Source organism: Chiloscyllium plagiosum, chromosome 7, assembly GCF_004010195.1.
Source record: "Chiloscyllium plagiosum isolate BGI_BamShark_2017 chromosome 7, ASM401019v2, whole genome shotgun sequence".
In the NCBI taxonomy this organism is placed as follows: Eukaryota; Metazoa; Chordata; class Chondrichthyes; order Orectolobiformes; family Hemiscylliidae; genus Chiloscyllium; species Chiloscyllium plagiosum.
Window position 1 is genome coordinate 77824500 of NC_057716.1, and position 21969 is coordinate 77846468.

General features: G+C 41.5%; 1 protein-coding gene across 1 annotated transcript in view; it reads right to left on the bottom strand.

Annotated features, from left to right (window-relative positions):
• The window catches only part of LOC122551725 (low-density lipoprotein receptor-related protein 1-like), a 1892490-nt gene that overhangs the window by 215950 nt on the left and 1654571 nt on the right, over positions 1-21969 (bottom strand). The gene's annotated exons all lie outside the window — the stretch shown is intronic.

The following is a 21969-nucleotide window of genomic DNA, read 5'->3' on the forward strand; positions in this document are numbered from 1 at the left end:
CAGACTTGGAACCTGCTTTTCTTTCAAAACCTCAGCAATGACCTGCCAGGCTTGCCCTCTACCCCTCTTAGGGTTGGGTGTATAGAGTCTACACAACCAGCTATCCTTAGTAGCCACACACACAGATGACAAGCAACATGAGTTCGACTGGGACAACACTACTATTATAGGACAAGCCAAACAGAGAACAGCCAGGGAATTCCTAGAGGCATGGCACTCATTCACAGATTCTATCAATAAACACATCAACCTGGACCCAATATACCGGCCACCGCAGCAGACAGCTGGAACGGACAACCAGAAGCAGCAGAGACAAACCACTATAAATGCCGGAGTAAACAACACAGAAGCGCTTCACAGGAGGCTTCCAAGCGCTGAGGATGTCACCTAGACAGAGGACAAAACGTCTGCAACACAAATTCCCAGCTCGGCGAACAGAACCACAACAACCAGCACCCGAACTACAAATCTTCTCACAAACTTTGAGTATAGAGTCTCATTTAGATCAATGGCCACCCTAGGCCTTGCTTGCCCCATGTAAAACTGTGAACTGTAAAGTTATACTCTATAATTATTGCAGCATAAATATTCTGCCTTTGTTTTGCTGATCATCATCACAATCTTACTCCAGAAAATGTCTTTATCTGAATTCTCAAGAAAAATAGCTTATTTCCATAACTGCCCAACCAGAGTGTGTACCATCACTCCTCTGCCAGGTTTGTGAGGAGTCAGAAACTGCCCACATATCTGCATAATTTCTTCTAATTATTTTGCAAAATCCCCCTTCTGAAAGAAGGCCACCATGTGAATTGAGGTATAAAACAGAATATCCATATTCCTGAGACTGACACTATGTTGAGGAGTTTAATAAGATTGAGATATTAAGTCAGTGAGACCTTCACCTATTTGCTGTTATGGAGCTTCTCTAAGGATGCTTGCTGCCATATGGCTTGAGTACTCGAGAAAGTTAATTTTGATCACACAGCAACTGATATTTTCTGAGTGTACGGCCCACTGAGGCAGAATGCTGTGAGGTTGAGTCCTGTGTTGACCACAGAAGAATACAGCCACTAGTGCATTCGATGCCATCATGTGTCTGTTCTGGTTCTAGCACAGATCGATGGGGTGAGTTAGCAGCATGAAACATGTCTGGCTGTAAAATCACTCATCAAACCCAAAGAATAATGGTTGCTGTGAAGAGTGATCAACCAGCATTCTGATAACACAAATAACATGCAAAAATGTTGAAAAGGAGAGAAAAAAAAGATATCACAATAGAAAGAGATTTGATCAGAAGAATTTAGAGTGAGACATTTTCTGTTAACAAATATCTATCTACTCAATGCAGCTACAGAGCCCAAGGGTGATCTTAAGATTTATTTGCCCATCAAAACCTCAGACGGTTGTTACCCCTTCCAAGCTTTTGAAGAGCTTCAACCATGGCTGAAATCTGACAGCTTGTTTCTCCCAGGAAAACACAAATGTCTAACAGTGACTGTGATAACTGTCTTGATTTTATTTGGCATTCAGACATTCTTCATGGCCTTTTTGGCCCTTTTAGTATTTAACTAATGTGCCAATTTAAATCAAAATTACACTATTGTAGTAAATGTGCAGTTTACCATCTTTTCCATACACCTGAAAAGCAAAAGAGTGTAAAATCTGTGTATTTATCAAATGTCAAAAGAACAAGAAGCAACTAACAGTACGGATTTGGCCTTAAACTTTCCATAAAACAATTCTGTCATTTTAATTTTTAGGTACTTTTCCTTCAATAGCCAATCGACATATTGAAGCATTGAGTCATGACTATGAGGCAGAAATGATGAGATGCTATTTTCACACAACAGTGAACCACACCACATTGAAGATGGACTTTCACATATCAGATTGTTGTGATTGCAAATTTACTCTGAAGTCATGCTCTATGATTCCACAGAAATGTTGTTTTGGGTACATTAATACATCTAATGCAATTCTGCAGTATGGTGCAACAGGATTAGATTATTAGATTAGATTATTTACAGTGTGGAAACAGGCCCTTCGGCCCAACAAGTCCACACCGACCCGCCAAACGCGCAGTCCACCCAGACCCATTCCCCTACATTTATCCCTTCACCTAACACTTGGGCAATTTAGCATGGCCAATTCACTAACCTGCACATTTTTGGACTGTGGGAGGAAACCGGAGCAAATCCACGCAGACACAGGGAGAATGTGCAAACTCCACACAGTCAGTCGCCTGAGGCAGGAATTGAACCCAGGTCTCTGGGGTTGTGAGGCAGCAGTGCTAACCACTGTGCCACTGATTCTTTGAAATTCCTACAACTTGCTGTCTAACCCAATGTGGATGGTAGCCATAATGTGGAGGTGCTATTGTTGGTACCCAGTGTGATAAATTTTCATGTTACATCCCATGTATAGGGTCCTGCCTCTTTGGAATGCAGAAAGGAAATTTGGTAGGACAATAGTGTATCCCTTCAAAACCAACTGCATCTTCCATTTTTCATTTTGGAAAATCAGACAGGCTCTGAAAATGCCTCCTGAATTCCTGGGCTTGACTTCACCGTAAATTTACAATCTCCTGGCAAATTTTCCTTTTCATTTAGAAAACATAGAAATATTTTAGATAATATAGAAATCTATTGATAAAGTTCATATCACCAAAAGCCAAAAGATGAGCATTATGCTCAGTTTCTGATGCCACTGCCTTTAACAAGCAATTGTTAAAATAGGCCCAGCACATGCTTTGTCTGTAAGCATTTGTTTCTAACAATATTTGTCTCCAAGGAGACACATAGCTAATCAGTTTTGCTGGAAGTTTCACATTGTGAGTGCAGCATTATCATGGGGTCAGGATTATTAAAATAGGTAGGTGAAACAACTTTAATGATATTTGGTTCATTGCATCTAAAAACTGCTTAGACAATTATTGTATACATGGATGTTGATTCCTGAGATGCATGACCTCTTCTTCCCTTCTGTTTTTCTAAAACTTGTAATACTTTTGTATGCATTATTTTTCCTCTTCCACCACTATCTGCTGCTTACTAACAGGAAAGGTGATGAACCATTTTTTTTTGCTTTGCAATATTTCCTTTATTATTTTTGCAAACTAGTTAGCTTTAGTGCACAGTGCATAAGGGGAGAATTGTATGTTATGCAGAAATGCAATGATTGCAAACAGACGCAGAGATTTCCTTTGTGGAGTCTGTATCCTCAAAGCCTTAGTGTGATAGTTTCCCGAGCTAAAGTGCTGATTAATCTGTTGGAATTACTATTAATTCCCCCATCCCTGCTTCCAAAATTAAGTAGACCTGTTGGATTTCTAGAGCAAGACTAAGGCTCACAAATAGTTTCCAGGTAGGATTTATAAGCTTAGAATTCTCAGGAGAAATAATTTGTTGTTTCTTGTGTGATCAGTAGCATTCCTGAAAAAAAGGTTACTGACTTTGGCACAAAGTAGTTAGTTGGTTCTGCATTTATTAACCTTCAAACAGATATCCAAGATGTGCCAAAGCACATCCAGATGCATCAACATTATATAAATTACCTGACATTAAAAAGCCAGAGTGAATCATGACTGGTGAGTATGAACTCTTGCTCCTCCATGTCAATAACTGTGGCAGAGCATGTGTATTAGAGGACAGAAAGAACGATAGCCCAAAGTGCACAACACAGGAGAAAAATAAGTGATGGATGCAAACAAGATCACTTTTTTTTAAGAATCACAATGAATTTAAAGTGTAACTCTGTCCATAGCATTCTTGTCTATGAGTCAGAAAATTATGTATTTAAGTCCCATTCCTGAAATTTTAGCACAAAAATGTAGGCTGCTGCCCCAGTGTCAAGCTGAAGGAGTGTTATCTTATTAGAGATGCTAGCTTTCAAAAAAGGTTGAGGACCCATCTTCTCTTTCAGGTGTTGGACATAAAACAAGAGTCTTTGGACTTGAAATGTTAACCCTGTTTCTCTCTCTACAGATGCTGCCAAGCCTGCTGTGTTTATCCTGCATTTTTTGTTTTATTTCGGATATCCAGCACCTGCAGTATTTTAATTAAGGATAGCAGATTTCCTTCCCACAAGGATATTAGTGAACTAATTTTTTTTTTCTAATAATCTATGGTAGCTATCACTGAGACTAGTTTCAAAATTCCATATTTTGTTATTTGAATTTATTTTCACCAGATGATGTGGTAGAATTTGAACTTGTGTCACACAGCGTTAGCCTAGATATTTGGACGACTGGTCCAGTGACATTGCCAGTACAGCATCATCTCCTTCTTATATTGCACCAGAGACTGCATAACAACAGAACTTAATTGATTGTAAAAACACTTTAGAATGTAATGAGGACATGAAGGCTCCATATAGATGTTAGTATTAATTTTTCTTTTTACCGTTTCTCAGATTAATTACACTCCCTTCCCTTTCTAAATGTTACCAATAATTAGAGACAAATTTGTTCACTAAGTCCTCATCTCTGACTGTTCAAGCCCAATTCATGCACTTGGTTGTGTGGAAGCTTGAATTTTGCCTGTTAATACCTTGAAACTTTATCATTGTTTCAACAGGACCTGTATCCTGAAGATCTGTCTTGATTATTGTCAGCTGCAGTTGAATAACATGAAGTGGTGAATTAATTCTGTATGAATTTTAGCTACTGTAACAAAATAAGCAAATAATGCAAGAACTCTTTGACCACAGCCATAGCTACATCTAAGTTTGCTTCAGCCCATTTGTTCTGACAACCTCACACACTTACTTAACTCATTGATTCTTTTCTGCACCAGAAACAAATAATCAATTTTACACTACTGACTCCACCCCTCAGTGGAGTTCAGATGGAATAAGTGATGAACTGTCGTCTGGCACTTTGCAATATGATTAGGTGTTGGTTTAAACAGGTTTTTGCAAATATCTTTTTCAAACTTTCCAAATGTATAATCTCTCCAACTAATATTTGAAGAATATAAATTTAAAGAATAACTATTTCATGAGATGTTGGTTTCTCTGACTAAAACAGCAGGTGATGGTGAGTGCCTTTTTGAGTTGCTAAGGTCCATCTGGTACAGGTATACCCAGAGTGCTGTTACAAAGGGAGTTCTATGAATGTGATAATGAAGGAACAGAAATATAGGTCCAAGTCAGCATGGTGGCTTGGACCAAACATGCTAGTGACGGTGTTGCCCTCTATCTGGTCCCCATGGCTGTCTAGGTGGTAGAGATCATGGGTTTTAAAGGTAGTTTCAAGGAACCTTGGTGAGTTGCTGCAGTGCATCTTGTGTACAGTACATGTTGCTGTATTGCGCAATGGTGGTGGAGGGAATGAATGTCTTGAATTGGTATGCCAATAAAGTGGGATGTTTTATCCTGGATGGTGGAGAGTTTCTGAGTGTTGTTGGAATTGCACTCTTGCCCAAGAACCTGGAGAGTATTCTGTCACTGTGCCTTTTAGGTGGTCAGGAGTATCTGTGGAGTTAGTTGCTGTGTCATTGCAGATGGGACTGATTGTTGAATGTACAGCAACATATTCTTGTGGAAGCTTTATATTTCAGGTGCTGCAAATTTCCTTTGGGGTGAATTTAATTCCATACAGTAGAGAGACAATTCAAACTGGCCTGGTGATTTTTCCTTGATCTTAGTATCTTTAAATTTAACCCAAACTTATTAGTAATTGGCAGAATCATCCACATGAATCCAGTAAGTTTCTTATTTTGTGGTGATTCAATATCTCCTGAATTTCTGCTCTCACTCAGTGGTTTGATGCTATTTCCAGCCTGTCAGTTGAATAATTGACCCAGTATACAGAAAGGAGCAAGAACTGATTAAGATTACTCAGGCTTAAGGTTGCCAAGGTCAAAGAGGATTAGATCCCACTCTACCTGTTGCCCACCTCAATTCCACTCAGATAATTTTCTCCCTTTAGTCTTGGTGTGTTAGCGAGGGTGACTAAAGACACTTGAATTACTGCTTGAGAGTTTGAAATAAACTTTCATTGTTAACACCTGTATTCGCGGAATGGCACTGTATCGTCTCTTACTGTCCCCTCTCTTCTTTAAATCTACTATTACCACACTTGCTGCAGAAAACAAACCACTGATTCATTTGTCCTTGAAAACTAACATCCATTCCCCTCCTCCCCTGTGTCTCCAAAATCCTCGAATGTTCTTTCATCAAAGGCACAAATTATATCTTATGTGACTGTAACAAAGCAAAACTATTCCTCCTCATCATTTGCGGCCTTTGACACATATGATCTCACTTTCATTGTCTAACACCTCTCCACTTGCATTCAGTTGAATGGTACTGCATTAGCCTAGTTCTATTCTTAGTCATGCGGTCAGGTCAGCAAATCACTGGCAATGTCTTCTCATCCCACTTCTGAACTGTTATCTCTAGCTCCATCTTCTTTCTTGTTTAAATCCTGCTCCTCAGTAACATCACTGAAAGACACATCAGTTTCCACATATTCACTCTCTGCAACTTTTCTCTCGGCCTGCTCTCTGTCTCTAATTCGCCGTGTTACTTATATGAAATCCAACAGTGAATGTATAGAAATTTCCTTCAATCAAATTTAAGGGAAACCAAAGTCACTGGGCTAATGTTTAATGCAGGCTTCAGGACCATGGTGTCAGAGGTCACTGAAGGCCCTGGGCCTGCTTTTGCCAGAACCAGTTCAACAATTTTGCTGGAGATAGTTTCCTAATTGGCAGTCTCTAAGCACGGAGTCTTTATCCAAGATCTTGGTGATTTGCCTTAGTTTCTTTATTATGTGGCTCAGTATCACATTTTGTTTGAAAGCACTTGCGTGAAATATTTTGATTTTTTTAATGACTTTAAAGGCACTGTGTAAATACAATCTTGTTGTAATTAAGAAACTGATATAAATGACTGGGCATATTATATCATAAGTTTTAGTATGCCTTTGCTTAACATCTATGGGTTCCATGTTAGGATCATGAATCATAATTTTGGGCATTATCTAAACTTCCTAATGAGAAACTACAAGTAGGGATGATGAGCTGAGAATGGATACCTCACAGGGTAATCACAGTTATTGTACATTCACAAGTAAGATACTATGCTGAGAATCTCAAAGCACCTACAGGCTTACTGAATAGAAGCCTTTATGATGGCTGTAGGTATACAATTTTTTTGTGAATGCCTGCATCCCCATGCATTTGTACTTAACAACATCCAAAACCTTGAGGAAGGTGGCAATATCTTAAAGTTATTGGAGTCTCTTCAACTGTTTACCTGCACCTCAGTTGAAATGAATAAGTTTGTAGACCTCTGGAACAAATCAGTCATATTTTCAATGCAGCTTAGTATCGACCATTCTTTGGATAATGTCTGCTAAATCACCACCAGATGATTGAATTGCACTAGTGGGAGAAACAAAAAATGATGGGGTTTTGAGCTTCACAACCACAGCTGAACAGTTTTGGTCACAGAGGAAACTCTTAAGGGATATGCTGTTATTTGACAGTTCAGTAATTGCTTCCCTGAACAACTTGCATTTTCTGCAACTTGCAATGCTGACTGATGGAATCACCCTGGAAATTTTCCTCTTCTGGATAAATCCTGAAATCACAGATGATCAATATTTTTGCTGGACTTTGCCAGGTAGGAAGTTAATTGTGGAAAGGACAAAAAAGGCTATGAAAGATAAAGATAAGTGAGTAGGCAAATGGAGTATAATGGGGAAAAATGAAAAAAAATGTCCACTTTAGCAGTAATAATAAAACAGAAGCATTTTTTTTCTAAATGGAAGAGGGATTTGTGGCTGTCCAGTGCATGAAACAAAAAAATGCAGAGGCAGAAAATAATTAAGAAATTAATTGTATTTATCATTTATCATGGGGGAATTGAATACATAAGTATGATGCTTCAGGTCTGCAGGGCACCGGTCAGACCACAGTTTTCTTTTACTCCCTCACAGGATGTGGATATCACTGGCTAGGCCGACATTTACCTCAAATCTCTAATTATCTAGAGGGCAGTGAAAAGTCAGGGGAATGGAATATAAAAGTCAGGCCATTTTGCGAAAACAGTGCAATGCATAAGTCTGACAACAGTTGGGATGCTGTGAACAGTTTTGGGTCATTTATGCACGGAAAGGTATACTGCCATTGGAGGCAGTCCAAAGACTGCTCACAAAGCTGATACCATATGTGAGGGACTGTCTTATGAGGAGAAGTGCTTATACTTATTAGAATATGAAAGAGTGTGAGGCAACCTCATTGACACATACAAGATCCTTCGAGGACTTGACAGGGGAGATGCAGAAAAGTTGTTTCCTCTTTCAGAGAGCCAAAAATCAGACGACATAATCTCAGAATAAGTGATCACATGTTAAAGGCCGAAAGGAGAAGGAATTGCTTCTCTCAGTGGACAGTGGACATCTGTGGAATTCTTTACCATAGAGAGCTGCTGAGGCCGGGTCATTAAGAATATTCATTTCTGAGACAGACAAATTTTAATCAAGGGTAATAGAGGAAAGGAAGAAAATTGCTTTAGGAATTGTCAGATCAGCTATAATCTCATTGAATGATGGAGCAGTTCTCAATGGCTGAATGGTCGACTTCTGCTTCTATGTTTTATGGTCTAACCATGTGATTGAGGGTCTGGAATCACATGTAGGCCAGATTAGGTAAAGATGGCAGATTTTCTTCTCAAAACGCCAAACGACATCCAAACACGATGATCTATCCTTCAGAGTCGATTCTTCAGGAACACTGCTTCAATGCTGGCACACACAGTCCTGTGGAAGATGCTCACAATAGTTTGATGGTCCTCCCATTTGATCCCAAGGAGGCTGGTGAGTACAACAGCCTTCCAGAACAAGATCTCCACACAACAATCCTAGCAGCCTGATTCCATCACCAAGACTTTTCTTACATCAGGTTTAAGGCTGAGTTTCTGTTGTAATATAACCTTCTATCCATCAATTTGTTATTACCTGTAATGGGTATTTTTACAGAACTGTAGTTGATAATGGGCCACTGGGTATCGATGTTTAAATCACTTTGAAAGCAAACAGGCTGCACTTGCAAAAATGTTTTCTGTATAACATTCTGTTACCTGCAGTCATTAATCTGCCACTAACATTATAGGTGATTTGTTTTGTTCTGCTTTGTTGAAATGAACTTACTGAAGGTTTGCTGAATCCACATTAAAACTGCTGCTTCAACCAAGCTCAGGGATAATGTTTGTTCCAATGATAACATTTTAGGTTGTGGACAATTTCTCAGATTTGCATATTTTGCTGATGAAATATGTTGCTGAGTAAGATTGTAATTGTATTAGATGCTTGGTAGCTTCATTAGTAGACAACTGCATTATCAAACGCAACAATAATTTCTTTCATAATTCTGTGCTTGTTCTGGCCCAAATGTTGAGGCTACATGCAAATATGTTGCAAATGACGGCAGAAAGTGCTGAAATATACAGCATCCAGGGCACAGAAAATATATTCAGGGTTTGGAGCATACAGCAAGTGTCTTACAACCAAATGTTGACTTTTAACATTTCTCTCACTGTTTTTTATAATATAGTTTCTGACCTGCTTTATCAGCACCCTATGTAAGTGTATTGATAAATCCCATGGGCTGAATTTTATCAAAAATGTTCTAAGCATCAATTTCAGGGAATTGCATGGAGGGTTAAGCTCCTCAAGCTCAAGCAAGTTTTGTCACACAATTTTACACAATTATATGTGCACCATACCCCTATGGTGTCTTGCTTATGCTATCTCAGACTTACTAGTAGCGGTAGTACTTGCCACTGCCAGAACTTTCTGGGATCCCTATTGGTGGTGCTGTATTTAAACCCATCTGTGCACTTCATCAGGCATTCCCAGTGAGGAGATGCCTTTGCAGTCGCAGTGTCAGAAGAACTGTCTCAGAGATTGCTGAGAATAGTCAGTAGGCACCCTCATTTGCTGACAGGGACTTAGAGGACCTGTTTGACAGGATGGTGGAGAGGAGGTCCACGCTGTTTCTTTAGGACTTAACCAGAGGAGATCTTGGCACCAGACCTTACCAGCCTGGTCAAACGTTGTGATATCCACTTTGACCAGAGCAATGCCCAGCATGTTGCAAGAAGGTTAATGATCTTCTGCACACCATCAAGGCAAGCATCACAATCTTCTCCAACCAAGGCTGAAAGGTCAAGCTCTACCACTCTCAGTATTGTAGGCTGTATCATCCCTCATCCTCTTTTCCTACCACAATTACCACGCCCCATCCCCCACCAGAACACTGCACTGCCTACTCAGCACCAACAGCTGTGCATATCACATCCATCTCAATCTTTCCATTTGCCTTATTTTAGGATGGAAACAAATCCAACAATAAGGAAAAAGATGGTTGGTGGGATGTTTAACATCAGTCCTCTTACTCCCTACAAGGAACAAACCCATGCCCTAGTGGGAGAGGACTGTGATTGCTGAGATCATCATGTCCCTGCAACTAAGAAAAATTCATTTTCAAATGCTGCATTGCTCTCTTGTTTGATCATTGCAATTATAGTCTTAACATGTACAAACATCTATCTCTATTCTGCAGCTCATTATAACTCCTAGTGGCATCTCTACAATCACCGTCATGAAAAGATCAGCCCCTCAAGACTTCATCTTTTCCTATACCGCTGAGGAAAAAGTCACAGATCCCCCACTAGCAAGGATATCCTTTGCATCTTCCGTATGTTCAGACCCTGACACCCTGTTGGTTAAGTTACCTCGAGCAGCACACACCTGGTGAATATATCACTGACACCATTCTGGTGGCTGGCTGAGGAAGAATCACTCCAGGTCAATGGAAATTGGAGGTCTGCTGAAGATGGGCACTTGCTGAGTGCCAGGCTGGAGGGTACTCCAAGGTATTGGCATTAACAACTTCTTCAAATGAACAGACACAAGAAAGGCAGGCAGAGGTTTGAAGGCCTTGGCAAACTAACAAAGAGATTGGAGGAGTTCACCTTATCTGTCTGTAGGCTGCTGCCTCTGGCAAGCGAGAGTCTGGCTGCCTCTAAAGATGGGATAAAAGAAATCTTCTGGATAGATGTGTCATCTGGATAAATGTGTCTTTCGCACATATGCAAAGCATAGTGTAATTAAAGGGAATCAGCATGGCTTTGTGAGGGGCAGGTCATGCCTCACAAATCTTATTGAGTTATACAGTCATAGAGCCATAGAAATGTACAGCATAGAAACAGAATCTTTGGTCCAACCCATCCATGCTGACCAGATGTCCCAACCCAATCTAGTCCCACCTGCCAGCACCCAGCCCAAATCCTTCCAAACCCTTCCTATTCATATACCCATCCAAATGCATCTTAAATGTTGCAATTGTACCAGCCTCCATCACATCCTCTGGCAGCTCATTCCATACACGTACCACCCTCTGTGTGAAAGAGTTGCCCCTGAGGTCACTTTTATATCTTTCCCCTCTCACCCTAAACCTATGCCCTCTAGTTCTGGACTCCCCAACCCCAGGGAAAAGACTTTGTCTATTTATCCTATCCATGCCCCTCATAATTTTGTAAACCTCTATAAGGTCACCCCTCAGCCTCCGACGCTCCAGGGAAAACAGCCCCAACCTTTTCAGCCTCTTCCTGTAGCTCAGATCCTCCATCCCTGGCAACATCCTTGTAAATCTTTTCTGAACCCTTTCAAGTTTCACAACATCTTTCCGATAGGAAGGAGATCAGAATTGGACACAGTGTTCCAACAATGGCCTAACCAATGTCCTGTACAGCCACAACATGACCTCTCAACTCCTGTACTCAAGGAAAGCATACCAAATGCCTTCTTCACTTGCAAATGTCCATCTGCAACTCCACTTTCAAGGACCTATGAACCTGCACTCCAAGGTCTCTTTGTTCAGCAACACTCCCTAGGATCTTATCATTAAGTATATAAGTCCTGCTAAGATTTGCTTTCCCAAAATGCAGCATCTTGCATTTATCTAAATTAAACTCCATCTGCCACTTCTCAGCCCATTGGCCCATCTGGTCCAGATCCTGTTGTAATCTGAGGTAACCCTTTTCACTGTCCACTACACCTCCAATTTTGGTGTCATCTACAAACTTACCAACTGTACCTCTTATGCTCGCATCCAAATCATTTTTGCAAATGACAAAAAGTAGAGTTCTTTGAGGAGGTGCCAAGTGATGCATTTTAGAAGGTTGAACTCGAATGCTGAATATAGGATTAAAGATAGGATTCTTGGCAGTGTGGAGGAACAGAAGGATCTGGGTGTGCAAGTATATAGATCCCTCAAAGTTGCCACCCAAGTGGATAGGGTTGTTAAAAAAGCATTTGGTGTTTCGCTTTCATTAACAGGGGGAGCGAGTTTAAGATCCGCGAGGTTTTGCTGCAGCTCGACAAGTTCCTGGTGAGACCACACTTGGAATATTGTGTCCAGTTCTGGTTGCCCTACTATAGGAAAGATACAGAGGCTTTGGAGAGGGTGCAAAGAAGGCTTACCAGGATGCTGCCTGGACTGGAGGGCTTGCCTTAAATAAGCTCAGACTTTTCTCTCTGGAGAGAAGGAGGAAGAGAGGAGGCCTGATCGAGGTGTATAAAATAATGAGAGGAATAGATCGAGTCAATAGCTCGAGACTTTTCCCCAGGGCAGGTTTGACTGGTACGAGAAGTCACAGTTTGAAGATATTAGGAGGAAGGTATAAAGGAGACATCAGAGGTAGGTTCTTTACACAGAGGGTTGTGAATGCATGGAATGCATTGCCAGCTGAGGTGGTGGAAGCAAAGTCATTGGGGACATATGGCCTGCTGGATATGCATATGGATAGCAGTGAGTTGAGGGGTGCGTAGGTTAAGTTACTATATTTTACATTCGGATTAAGTCTTGGCACAACATTGTGGGCCTAAGGGCCTGTTCTGTGCTGTACATTTCTATGTTCTATGTTCTGTATCCACAAACCTGAAATGTATTACTTGCCCATTTGATGCTCAGCACCAAAGGCAAGGTAACAGGGAGACAAGAGACCTTGACTTCAGTCCCCATGATCCTTTCTCACAAGGAAATAGAGCACTGCTGGTGAACACCCAGCTAGAGGTGGAACCTCTGGGCCCCCTTATAAGTCTCCTCTCAGGCTAGGGTCCTCTGCCTATACTCTGCCTGCAAACCCCGATCCAGTGGCAGTTTAAGCTGGGATGGATGAGCCTACATCTAGACGTGGCATGCGAGCCACAAAGACCCTGGTATCACCTGACCAAAGCTCCAAGCCCAAGAGACCTCAGTCCAGAGGAGTATCCCACACTCTAGCTGCAGATACTAGAACTGCACTTAGATGTAATGGGAGGGAAGGGGAAACAAATTACATCATGACTGCAGACAGGTTGCACTTCATTGTATATACATTATCACAGTTGTACATATGTTTACATTTCATCACTAGCTATAAAAAGAAATGTTGTTTTATCTGCAACTGCAAGAATAAAAGAATGTGAGAAGTTTTAATACTGTATCTGAGCCCGAGCAATTCTTCCCACTGTGCCAATACCAGTACGAATCTTTCTTCAGGATCAAAAGAGGGAGCATTAGACATTATGAAGATTTTGATTTCTCATGTGTCTTAATTTCATTGAACAAGGTTCACAGAGAAATCGTGTCTGCATTGCTTTAGCTGACACATCCACATCGAGGATGTTGAAGATGCAATGTTGGGTCTCTAACAGATCCTCATTGTTCATTACATGCCCTCAGTGTGTCCTCCAGTTATCTGTAACAGGGATTCCAAGGATCAAGTGGTGTACTTTTTCTGCATGACACTGTTATGAAGTCCCAGATGTCACCTGTATGGAAACCAGATGTGGAGGGGCCAACCTTTTGCTTTCAGTGGTCACAGTGCATTGCAGATTTAGTGGACAGCATGATGTGGCATTCTGACCACCACCTCTAAAGACAGTAGAAAGATATTGCCCCTCTCTCATCCACAACATACTCAGTGGAAGACAGAGAACTATGGCTGTCCTGCTTCTTTACCACCTCACAAAAGCATCAACAGCTGGAAACCACACAGTTGGTAGGCTCCATATCAGCTGAACGTTGATGCTGATTGTGGCCTTGTGTTCCTCATTCATTTGTGCAGCAGCCCTTGTTGCAGCAGACAAAGAGAATACCACAGCTTTTGTGATTCAATAGCAATGGTTTCAATGAGCCTATCTGGGCTCAAAGGTCTGAGCAATGAAGGCAAGTGTACTAAACGCCTTCTTAACCAGCTTGTCTACATGTGATGCAAGTTTCAAAACATGATGTATCTAAACTCCTAGATTTCTCTGTTCTACAGCACTACTCAAAGCCCTATTTTTACTTACATATGTCCTGTCCTTGTTTGCTTTGCCAAAATGCAATACTTCACATTTACCCAAATTAAACTCTATCTGCCACTCCTCAACCCGCAGACACAATTGATCAAGGTCTCTTAATAATCTTAGATAATATTCTTCATTGTAGAAGGCATCTTTGGAAAATTTGTGGATGACAATAATTTGTTAGTATAGGAGACAATAAAGAAAGAGCTGGGATGTTACAGTGATGTTGTACAGGATGGTGGTGAGGCCTCTTCTGGACTACTATTTTTCCTTCTGATTGTCTTGTTATAGGAAAGATATTATTAAGCTGGAGAAGGTTGCATGATTATTATCTTCTCTGTATCTCCGTCTGTTGCTTCTAATTGTAGAATTCCTACAGTGTAACTAGAAGCCGTTTGGTTCAACAAGTCTGCACTGACCCTCCGAAGACCATCCCACCTTCCAAGTAGCCTTGGAACCCTGCATTTGCCATGGCTAACCCACCTAGCCTGCACATCCTTGGACACTATGGGACAGTTTAGCACGGCCAATCTACCAAAGGCACACACCTTTGGACTGTGGGAGGAAACCGGGGCACCAAGAGGAAAACCACACAGACACAGGGAGAACGTGCAAACTCCACACATCCTCCAAAGCTGGAAAGAAACCCAGTCTCTGGTGTTGTGAGGCAGCAGTGCTAACCACTGAGCCACAGTGCCACCCCAAACCAAACACCCTGGATGGGATCCCACACCTGGCTTTCTCAGCAGCCCCATCACAAACTTACACCTGATTTCTTTCATCATCCCAATCTTTTGACAAAGGATCAGTTAGATTCGAAACGTCAGCTCGTTTCTCTCCTTACAGATGCGCCAGACCTGCTGAGATTTTCCAGCATTTTCTCTTTTGGTTTCAGATTCCAGCATCCATAGTAATTTGCTTTTATCCCAGTCTTAAGTTGTTTCCCCATTATTTTAAAATTGTAGCCCTTGGTTCGAGACTCTCTAATCAGGCCTAATACCTTACCTACATCTCCCATGCCACAATCTCCTTAAGTATTTTCCAGGTTTCAATGAGATCACCTCTCATTCTTCAGAACTCTCTCAAGGACAGAGTTTGCTCAATTTCTCCTCACAGAATAGTCCCACCACCCTGACAATAAGTCTGCTGAACCATCATTACACTGTCTCTATGTCAGTCTCATTCATTCTCCTCACAATTGGGATGGAGACAAGTGGAAACTCAAACGGATGACATTGGCAAGGAGTGCAGGGAAGAAAGAAACACAAATGTTCACAGAAGTACAACATCGGCAGACTCAACTTGTGATTCAATCTGCACTGCTTGACTTATGTTACCTTCCACTTTCAATTGAATCACATGTGCAATGCAAGTGAAAAACGGTCACCACTTTTCCCTGTGTGGGCGGTATGAGTACTTTTCCTCTCTTAGTACATAGGCTGTATGTGTGAGCAATGAGCTCCTTCAAAGAACAATTGCACTAATTAGGCACTTAACAGCATGCAAGTTTAAATCCATTTGTAATCATACCAGAATGCAAGTAGAACACATAAAAAGCCCATCAATGTGGGATACAAATCTTGGCCACAAGCAAACTGGACCATGTCATTGTTCAATACAAATTCTGTATCACGGAAGTTATCACAGCGACCATTAACAGTGGCACCTGTGAACCACAATTCAGACAGACAATCTAAGGTCTGCGCAATGGCATGGAGCTGGTTTCATGTCACTTTGAATTGTAAACATTTGCCAAAATCCACTTAGATGCAATGCTGTGTTTCTTGGGTGATGATAGGGAGAGGGCAATGATCCATTAATGCTGCCCCATTTACAATCTGCCACTGTTTGTGCAGAATGGCTTGCGCTGCATACATTCTTCCAGGTCCCACCCTATTAAGGATTATGTTAAACAAACATTTATGTGTGATGCAAATACTAACTGCTCACATTACTGTGGACTTGTTCAGTTTCTGATATTCCACACCCAGGTTCATTGGATCCATGAACAATGGATGCAGCTACAACAGGGACTATCTTCACTGTGACCAAGGTCATTGTCCACATTGGAACCAACGACATAGGAAGGGGAAAGGTTGAGATTCTGAAGGGAGATTACAGAGAGTTAGGCAGAAATTTTAAAAAGAGGTCCTCAAGGGTAGTAATATTTGGATTACTCCCAATGCTATGAGCTAGTGAGGGCAGGAATAGGAGGATAGAGCAGATGAATGCATGGCTGAGGAGCTGGTATATGGGAGAAGGATTCACATTTTTGGATCATTGGAATCTCTTTTGGGGTAGGCGTGACCTGTACAAGAAGGACGGATTGCACCTAAATTGGAAGGGGACTAATATGCTGGCAGGGATATTTGCTAGAACTGCTTGGGAGGATTTAAACTAGTAAGGTGGGGTGGGGGGACCCAGGGAGATAGTGAGATAAGAGATCAATCTGAGGCAGGTACAGTTGAGAACAGAAGTGAGTCAAACAGTCAGGGCAGGCAGGGACAAGGAAGGACTAATAAATTAAACTGCATTTATTTCAATGCAAGGGGCCTAAAAGGGAAGGCAGATGAACTCAGGGCATGGTTAGGAACATGGGACTGGGATATCATAGCAATTACGGAAACATGGCTCAGGGATAGGCAGGACTGAATGTTCCAGGATACAAATGCTACAGAAGGGATTGAAAGGGAGGCAAGAGAGGAGGGGGAGTGGCAGTTTTGATAAGGGATAACATTACAGCTGTGCTGAGGGAGGCTATTCCCGGAAATACATCCAGGGAAGTTATTTGGGTAGAACTGAGAAATAAGAAAAGGATGATCACCTTATTGGGATTATATTATAGACCCCCCAATAGTCAGAGGCAAATTGAGAAACAAATTTGTAAGGAGATCTCAGCTATCTGTAAGAATAATAGGAAAGTTATGGTATGGGATTTTAACTTCCCAAACATCGACTGGGACTGCCATAGTGTTAAAGGTTTAGATGGAGAGGAATTTGTTAAGTGTGTACAAGACAATTTTCTGATTCAGTATGTGGATGTACTGACTAGAGAAGGTGAAAAACTTGACCTACTCTTGGGAAATAAGACAGGACAGGTGACTGAGGTGTCAGTGGGGGAGCACTTTGGGGCCAGCGACCATAATTCTATTCGTTTTAAAATAGTGATGGAAAAGGATAGACCAGATCTAAAAGTTGAAGTTCTAAACTGGAGAAAGGCCATTTTTGACGGTATTAGGCAAGAACTTTCAAAAGCTGATTGGAGGCAGATGTTCGCAGGTAAATGGACGGCTGGAAAATGGGAAGCCTTCAGAAATGAGATAACGAGAATCCAGAGAAAGTATATTCCTGTTAGGGTGAAAGGAAAGGCTGTTAGGTATCGGGAATGCTGGATGACTAAAGAAATTGAGGGTTTGGTTAAGAAAAAGAAGGAAGCATATGTCAGGTATGGACAGGATAGATCGAGTGAATCCTTAAGAAAGTATAAAGAAAGTAGGAGTATACTTAAGAGGGAAATCAGGAGGGAAAAACAGGGACATGAGATAGCTTTCACAAATAGAATTCAGGAGAATCCAAAGGGTTTTTATAAATATATTAAGGACAAAAGGGTAACTAAGGAGAGAATAGGGCCCCTCAAAGATCAGCAAGGTGGCCTTTGTGTGGAGCCACAAAAAATGGAGGTGATATGAAATGAATATTTTGCATCAGTATTTACTGTGGAAAAGGATATGGAAGATATAGACTGTGGGGAAATAGATGGTGACATCTTGCAAAGTGTCCAGATGACAGAGGAGGAAGTGCTGGATGTCTTGAAATGGTTAAAGGTGGATAAATCACCAGGACCTGATCAGGTGTACCCAAGAACTCTGTGGGAAGCTAGATAAGTGATTGCTGGGCCTCTTGCTGAGATATTTGTATCATCGATAGTCACAGGTGAGGTGCCGGAAGACTGGAGGTTGGCAAATGTGGTGCCACTGTTTAAGAGGGGTGGTAAGGACAAGCCAGGGAGCTATAGACTGGTGAGCCTGATCTCAATGGTGGGCAAGTTGTTGGAGGGAATCTTGAGGGACAGGATGTACATGTATTTGGAAAGGCAAGGACTGATTCGGGATAGTCAACATGGCTTTGTGCGTGGGAAATCATGTCTCACAAACTTGATTGAGTTTTTTTGAAGAAGTAACAAAGAAGATTGATGAGGGCAGAGCAGTAGATGTGATCTATATGGACTTCAGTAAGGCGTTTGACAAGATTCCCCATGTAAGAATGATTAGCAAGGTTAGATCTCATGGAATACATGTGGAACTAGCCATTTGGATACAGAACTGGCTCAAAGGTAGAAGACAAAGGATGGTGGTGGAGAGTTGTTTTTCAGACTGGAGGCCTGTGACTAGTGGAGTGCCACAAGGATCGGTGCTGAGCCCTCTACTTTTTTGTCATTTACATAAATGATTTGGATGCGAGCATGAGAGGTACAGTTAGTAAGTTTGTAGATGACACCAAAATTGGAGGTGTAGTGGACAGCGAAGAGGGTTATCTCAGATTACAACAGGATCTGGACCAGATGGGTCAATTGGCTGAGAAGTGGCAGATGGAGTTTAATTCAGATAAATGCAAGGTGCTGCATTTTGGGAAAGCAAATCTTAGCAGGAATTATGAACTTAATGGTAAGATCCTAGGGAGTATTGCTGAACAAAGAGACCTTGGAGTGCAGGTTCATAGGTCCTTGAAAGTGGAGTCGCAGGTGGATAGGATAGTGAAAAAGGCATTTGATATGCTTTCCTTTATTGGTCAGAGTATTGAGTACAGGAGTTGGGAGGCCATGTTGCAGCATACAGGACATTGGTTAGGCCACTGTTGGAACATTGCATGCAATTCTGGTCTCCTTCCTATCGGAAAGATGTTGTGAAACTTGAAAGGGTTCAGAAAAGATTTCCAAGGATGTTACCAGGGTTGGAGGATTTGAGCTATAGGGAGAGGCTGAACAGGCTGGGGCTGTTTTCTCTGGAGCATCAGAGGCTGAGGGGTGACCTGATAGAGGTTTACAAAATTATGAGGGGCATGGATAGGATAAGTAGGTAAAGTCTTTTCCCTGGGGACGGGGAGTCCAGAACTAGAGGGCATAGGTTTAGGGTGAGAGGGGAAAGATATAAAAGAGACCTAAGGGGCAACTTTTTCATGCAGAGGGTGGTACATGTATGGAATGAGCTGCCAGAGGATGTGGTGGAGGCTGGTACAATTGCAACATTTAAGAGGCATTTGGATGGGTATATGAATAGGAAGGGTTTGGAGGGATATGGGCTGGGTGCTGGCAGGTGGGACTAGATTGGGTTGGGATATCTGGTCGGCATGGACAGGTTGGACCGAAGAGTCTGTTTCCATGCTATACATCTCTATGACTCTATGGCTCTAAGGTGTAACAAAATGAGGAAGGCCAGTTAATGGGACCAACAGCAACCTCCAATGGCTACCAACCAGCCTCCACATGACGAGGTTGTCGTAGAACATCCTTTCAGGGTGTGGAAATAGAGAAAGCCCATAGTCTCTCATCCCCTGTGTAATCTCATCCAGATTGCTGCCCCAACTGAGGATGCCCTGAGTCACTGCCACAGCACCAAGCCATATTTTGGAACAGGACTATGCCATTTACTGGAACAGCACTATGCCATCTGCTGGAACAGGACTTATGATCTGTTGGCTATCCTATCTTGGCAGCCGTCAAGGTGACAGCTGCACTAAATTTGATGCAGTTCGGTGCTTCCAAGGAAATACAGACACCAGCGTGGGATCTCTCAATCCTCACCCAGAAAATATATCAAGACCATGACTAATGCAATTTGTGTCAGATTGCATTGCTTCATTTTGTTTCCCCGTGACAAAGTCAGTGCTGCAGTCCAGGCTTAGCAACATTGGTACTTCCACCAGTTACAGGGTACTATAAACTGTATTCATGCCATGTTAAGAATGTCATATCATAATGTTGCTGAATTCATTCACAGAAAGGTTCCAGTCAATCAATGTACATTATCACATCCTGGAACTTTGCACTAGGAATCCTAAAAGCAGCGATGACACTTATACCCTGAAAACTCTCTTCTTCTGCTTCTTTTCAAGGGCAGAGTGCCTTATAAAGATGGTTACTGAGATATAAAATGTAGCCTATTTATCTGAAGTGAAATGATCATTCATTGACTGGAAATTTATTGCAGCTCAAAAGGCAAGCAGCTCCTTTTTACTCCCAAAACCAAATGTAACTTTATGTTTCTTTTTTTTTCTTAACTTATCTTGAACAACAGGAAAAACATGTTCAACTGTTTGAGGGCTTTTCAACATGTGATGATCCCACATTGAACAATGATGAGATGTTCTGTTACTCTTGTAGAATGATACTTAATTTAACATAATATGATATGAAGCCTAAGTAGCTTCATTCTTGTAGCTACATTTAAAATAATAGTCAATCAGACAGGTGATGATGTAAAGTAAGAAGTATATTTACAAATACAAGCTTCTGTTTCCAGTGATGAGTCACCAATATGACCTCCGCAGCATTTTTTTTTTCATTTCACTTCATGTACCATGAAGTGTTATTTGTAACTGTCAGTGACTGACCTGCTGTACATCTGGGATCTAAAAATGGTGCCAGCAGTGGAAGACTCGGAATATGCCAGTAGCGATGTGTTCTTCCATTGCCAGGGAGTGAATGGGAGCGGTAGCATGGAGGTACGGTGCATATGGGATAAGGTGAACAGCAGAGAATTGTGTGAGAAAACTCCAGTGGAGAGAATCCTGTCATGACATTCGCAAAATTGACACTCCAATCTTTTTCTTGTTAAATTCAGCCAATTGAATCTTCAAACCCAATTCTAAATATTTGTAATCTGCATTCAATGTTTTTGAACAGATATTTCATTCTTTACAGAGTGCCTTGACCATGCTGCTGGGTTCGCTCTTGACATCCTATAAATGCCCACTGTTGCAACAATGTCAGTCTTAATTTGCACATTGATGCAGTGGATAGAAGGAAGGGCATGGTCAGGGCAGAAATGAGGAGTTGATGCAGAAAGAGGGGAGAATTAGTAGGATGTCTATGACAGCCTTGACATTGAACCTATCTCATTATCTCCTGAGCAGCCACTTTCGTTTGTCTATAAGCACTGAGAGACCATGTCATAATCACCTTATTACCTCTCAGGAACAGTCAGGCTACTAGACCAGGGTTAGTTCAGTTAGCTTTGGGTGGTGGTGGTGGGTACATGTGCATGTAGTATGACATCTGATGATAGTGTTACCATCAGACTTTTAAAAAATCATTTACGGCAGGGAAACTTTGTGGAGGATACATCCAGTCTTTGTGGTAGCATGTGCTTGCCTGAAGTTACAGCTCATCACTGCGCTATGCTGCAGACAATAAATTGAACTCAATTTCTACATGTACAATTATGAAGACAACATCTCCAATGATAATGTGTCTTCTGATTGTAGCCTAGACCTTTCCTTAATAGGTTCTCTTATACTGATAGATCCCCTCTTTCAGAACATAGCCTCTCATACTTCACTGGATTGTAGTGTATAGACTGAGAGGTAAATAAAGTTTCACCATGGAGGTTTGGTCATCTCTAGCTATC